Source organism: Onychomys torridus, unplaced genomic scaffold (assembly GCF_903995425.1).
Source record: "Onychomys torridus unplaced genomic scaffold, mOncTor1.1, whole genome shotgun sequence".
NCBI classification, from domain to species: Eukaryota; Metazoa; Chordata; class Mammalia; order Rodentia; family Cricetidae; genus Onychomys; species Onychomys torridus.
Genome location: NW_023414029.1, coordinates 1 through 5,174, shown reverse-complemented (window position 1 = coordinate 5,174; position 5,174 = coordinate 1). Strand labels below are relative to the sequence as shown.

At 49.5% G+C, this 5,174-nt stretch overlaps 1 pseudogene; it reads right to left on the bottom strand.

Moving 5' to 3' along the window:
- Positions 1-1,959: 1,959 nt before the first annotated feature.
- On the bottom strand, positions 1,960-4,368 carry LOC118576606 (annotated as a pseudogene).
- Between the last annotated feature and the right edge of the window lie 806 nt (positions 4,369-5,174).

Below are 5,174 nucleotides of genomic sequence, written 5' to 3'. Positions count from 1 at the left end.
CAATATATCTAGCTAGAAGAGGGTTTTGCAAATTGACAACCTGAGGTTTAACGTGATGAATATGATAAATTACACTCATTTGACCATTATTCATCATGTTCATATATTGAAACATCACATTATACTCCAAATGGTGCAGTTATTTAATGTCAGTTAAGCATAAAAGTACACAGGAAGGAATGGACTTGAATCAAAGCACAGAGGCAGAGCAAGACAGATCTCAGAGTTCAGGACTATTGATCCATATTGAGATTTCCATGACAGTAAGGACTAAATAGAGAAACTAGCCCTCAAATAACAAAAATAAAATAATAAATAAATAGAAAAAAATCTGAGCAGTTCAGAGACAGAGGCAAATGGATTTATGAGCAGTCAGGAACACCCTGGATAGAAATGAACACGTAGTATGGCCTGGTAACAAAAATCAATGTTAAAAATTTGGAGACTGGAATTTTCCTATGAAGTACATGTAGATTTACAGAAATTTTGATTCTAAGCATTAAGAGTATTTAAAATATAGCCATAGAAGAAAAAGGAAGACAGAAGGTTAAATCCTATAATCTAAAAAATATTGATGTTTGGTTTATTAATTTATTTTTTTAAGAAGAGTCTCAAGTTCCTGGTCTCAAACTCATGTGTAGTTGGGGATGAAGAGAGGTAGTGGGCGGGGTTGTGCCACACCCTTAATTCCACCACCTCTCTCCCTCTCTCTCTCTCTCTCTCTCTCTCTCTCTCTCTCTGTGTGTGTGTGTGTGTGTGTGTGTGTGTGTGTGTGTGTGTGTTTTACTGACTGACTGAATCTCATGGAGCTGGGGTGGTCTTGAACTCCTGATCTTCCTCTTCCTCCTCCTCCTCCCAAGTGCTGGGATTAGAGGTATGGGCCAACACTCCCTGGCCTCTATGCTGAACTAGTGCCTGGATCTGCCCTCTGATCTTCAGGGCAACCTTTGTGATTGGGGCATAAACAAAATATCACCACAGTCATCCTCAACTACATAGGACTAAGAGACCAGGCAACATAAGATGATAAAAGAGGTTTTGATGTCTAGCTCTACTGCCAGGAAATGCAAAGGGTAGAAAGAAAGGTAGCTTTGACATATCACGCACAATAATACTATGGCAAAGCGTTGCAAAAGGTTAAATGAAAGAAGCAGCTGTAAGGGATATAAAGTTGAGTGCAGAACCTGCCATGTGGATAAAATATCACAAAGGAGTGGAAATAAGCAAAAATGAAAACGCAGAAAAACAAAACACTGGGGTCATGAGATCTTTAGGAGCATTTTATTTTTATTTTTCCATCTCTCAAGCCTACATGATCATATTCCGTTGCCCGCTTTTTAATAACTGTATTATTTAATTTAATTTTACATGTCAGCCACGGATTGCCGTGACCTCCCTCCTCCGGCCACCAACCCCACTCTCCCCTCACCCCACCTCCCTTTCCCATCTCCTCCAGGGCAAGGACTCCCCTGGCGATTCAGCTCAGCCTGGTAGATTCAGTGCAGGCAAGTCCAGTCCCTCTGCTCCCTTCACCCAGGCTGAGCAATGTGTCCCTGCATAGTCCCCAGGTTCCAAACAGCCACTCAGGACAGGTCCAGGTCCCACTGCCTGGGGGCCTCCCAAACAGTTCAAGCTAACCCACTGTCTGACTTATCCAGAGGGCCTGAACCAGTTGGGGGCTCCTCCTCAGCTCTTGGTTCAGTGTTCATGTGTCTCCACTACTCTGGCTATTTGTCCCTGTGCTTTTTCCAGTCATGCTCTCAACAATTCTCACTCCTACAATCCCTCCTCCGTAGAGCCGAATGGACTCCTGGAGCTCTACCTGGGGCCTGGCCATAGACCTCTGCGTCCCCTTTCACCAATCATTGGATGAGAGTTCTACCACTACAGTTACGGTGTCTGGCTATCCGATCACCAGAGTAGGTCAGTTCTGGCTCTCTCTCAACCTTTGCCAGTAGTCTACTGTGGAGGTATTTTGTGGAATTCGGTAACCTTTCTGGTGCTTTGCTTCTCAAAAGGGTCCCTAAGGTGGACCCTCTGCCCTTAATAGGTTTTGGTGTCATGGGGGTGGGTGAACCTTCTCTGAGGAGATCTTGACCGAGAAAGATAACGTCTCTGTGGAGGTGACCTTGACCGAGATCTGTGACAAGCTCCAGATCTGGACCCTGAAGGGTGGTGACGTCTCTCGCCTCTGCCTCTCCTGGGGAACCAAGGGGATGGCGAAGAGAGGCCAGAGTGTGGGCGGCTGGAAGATCCAGAGTAAGAGCTGGACCGTGTCGAACCAGATCTGGAATTAGAGTCAGTGTATGCGCTTCTTGGATCCGATGAAGCAGTACAGGGAGACCGAGGCCTGGAACAGGAGCGCCTACGCTTCCTCTGAATCTTTTCGTACCCCGTCGACGCCTTAGGAAAATCATTGGTAAACTCGGCTAGCCTGGACTTTTCCTTCTCCTCTTCCCTCAGTCGTCGCTGCTCTCTATAGAATTCTTCCCTGGACAGAAGCCGTGCTGGCGTTGTAGGCGTGGTGTTTAGGTGAGCAGTCTGCACTCCTGACGACCATACCCAAGGTTTCCAGGTACTGGCAGGAGCTGGTGGAAACCCTGGACCGGGGACACTGTATCCTGAAGGCTTCTGCTGGCCAGGAGGAGACCCAATAGAGACCTGTGGGGCAGGGACACCTGGAGGAACAGGCACACAGACCAGAGAAGCTGGGAGCGAGGGGCCTTGAGGGCCTCTGGGATCTACGGCTGTGCTGTCTCCCGTGCTCTGTGCTCCTGGGACAACTTCCTTCCCCTCTTCTGACTTGCTGTGGTGGAGAAACCAGGTAGCCAAACTCGTGGAAATGTCCCGAACCTGGTGGTCCACCACCTGGATGAGCAGCCCTTCTTCTTACCGGACCGGCTGTGGGGATCCGCTGTCCCTGCAATGATGACTGTCCCAACAGAGATGGAGTTCCAAGGACGGGCACCTGGTGGCCCTTTTCCTCAGGAAGAGCAGCAGTTGCAGTTGAGGGGACTCCCTTGGAATGTTCTGGTTCCACCGCTGCGGCTAGTGAGAATTTATCACGGGCCTCCCGAGAAGGGCCATCTAGCTTTTCCGAATGGACTGCTACAGGCACCGTCCCAGGCAAATCAGGTTCCGGAGCTGGGCCAGAAGATGGATTTCCAGGCACAGAAGGAGCCAAGGAAGATGGACTGGAAGTGAACGAAGATACAGAGGGAGCTGGGCCCGCTGAAGAAGAGGTCACTGGGATCCTCAGGGGATCCTGCTGCCTCGATACTGGGCTTCTCATCAGAGGCTCTGCTTTCCCCTGAATGAGTGGTCTTGGTGGCAGGACTGGGGGTGGGGCTGGAGCTAAATGTTTGCCGGGTCCTTTGGTATAGCCAGTTCCCTTTCCGAAGTTAGCAACAGCCTGTCGTAAACACTTGTTGGCAGTTAAAGCATCTGGAGAAACATCGTTCTGGTGACACGTTGGACATGTATGTTCATCTGATTCCAGGAGGGCTGTCCTAATGCATTCATCACAGTAACTGTTGCCACAGCAGGGGATGATGGCGGCATCCACCATGAGGTCCTTGCAGATGAGGCACAGGAGCTCCCCCGGGATAGGACGGTCTTCTTGTGAAGATGAAGATGAGGATGATGGTTCCCTTGGACACAAGGGTGCCTTCTCTTTCTTCCCCACAGCATAGGCCTCCGCATCCACGGTTGGTATTGCGTATTTGCCAGTGTTGGTAAGCAGTGCACCCTTCGCGTTAGGATCTTCCACCTCAGTCAGAAAACTTGTAGGAATTCCAGTGCTCCTTCTGATTCTCCGGCCAGTCTCAAAGTTCTTATCCCCATTTGTTGGGCAACTCTTAACATGATGACCGGGGACACCACAACGAAAGCAGGTATAAGATGGAGGTGGTGGACCTAGAGGTTTCTTCACGGAACCCATTGGGCCATATTCATGGCCACATTGCAATCATCGCTTTGATTTTGTCTTCCTCCGAAGCGTTGGCTTCAGCCAGATTGGCAGTCTCTGTGAGCTGGGCCAGAGAAATAGATGCAGAAGACTCAGCGGTGGCCTGTTTGGTTCCCGTCACTGGTTCAGTTCGACTTAGAGCGTATGTCTTCCTGGCCGACTTAGCACCTCCAGGAGGAATTCTTCTGACAATGACAGATGTGTTTTTGGAACTGGCGCACTGTCATCCGTATATTCTTCTTCCGTCTCTGCGTTGAAGATCCGCAGATCGCTATTGGCAGCTTTCAGTCTTTCTCTCCCCATAATCTGCTTCTTTAAGTCGCACAGGGAGATATGGAGCCCATCAAAGACGATCATGTCATAGTTGAGTTTAGAGAAAATTTATAGTGCACACAGGGCATGGTGGCAGAGGATTCGTGTGCTGGGCGCCGCTCTGAACCCTGACCTTTGCAGCTGGGACTCAAGTCAGCCCCGGGACCTTGATTTAACTCCTGTCTTCCAAGAAGCTGTCTCAGAAGAGAGCTAGCTCCGAGGGCTAGAGCCCAAGACTCTTCCTCTGAGGCTCGTGCGTTTGTGCCCCACACTGGCTACCAGCTAAACCACCAGTTCTACTTGGTTCGATAATAAATGCCCAGACACAGTTATCTCAGACAGAAATTGCCAAAAGATCACAGAGACCAGGAGGCAACCACAGCCAACTCTTCACCCACCTTTCCAAGTCTGAGCTGGAAGGCGAGATCCGTCTCTAGGAATCCTCAGACCGAATGAGCTGAGATCCTGTCCACCCGCCTTATATTCCTGTCTCCACTCCCGGGTGGTGGATTAAGGGTGTGGCACAACCCCGCCCACTACCGTCTCTTTCTCTTTCTTTTTTCTTTTGTCTTTTGTCTTTTCTCTCTCTCTCTCTCTCTCTCTCTCTCTCTCTCTCTCTCTCTCTCTCTGTGTGTGTGTGTGTGTGTGTGTGTTTTACTGACTGACTGAATCTCATGGAGCTGGGGTGGTCTTGAACTCCTGATCTTCCTGCTTCCTCCTCCCAAGTGCTGGGATTAGACGTATGGGCCAACACTCCCTGGCCTCTATGCTGAACTAGTGCCTGGATCTGCCCTTCCTGGTGCTTTCATTCTCATAAGTGTCCCTAAGATGGACCCTCTGCCCTTAATCGGTTTTGGTGTCATGGGGGTGGTTGAACCTTCTCCGGGGAGATCTG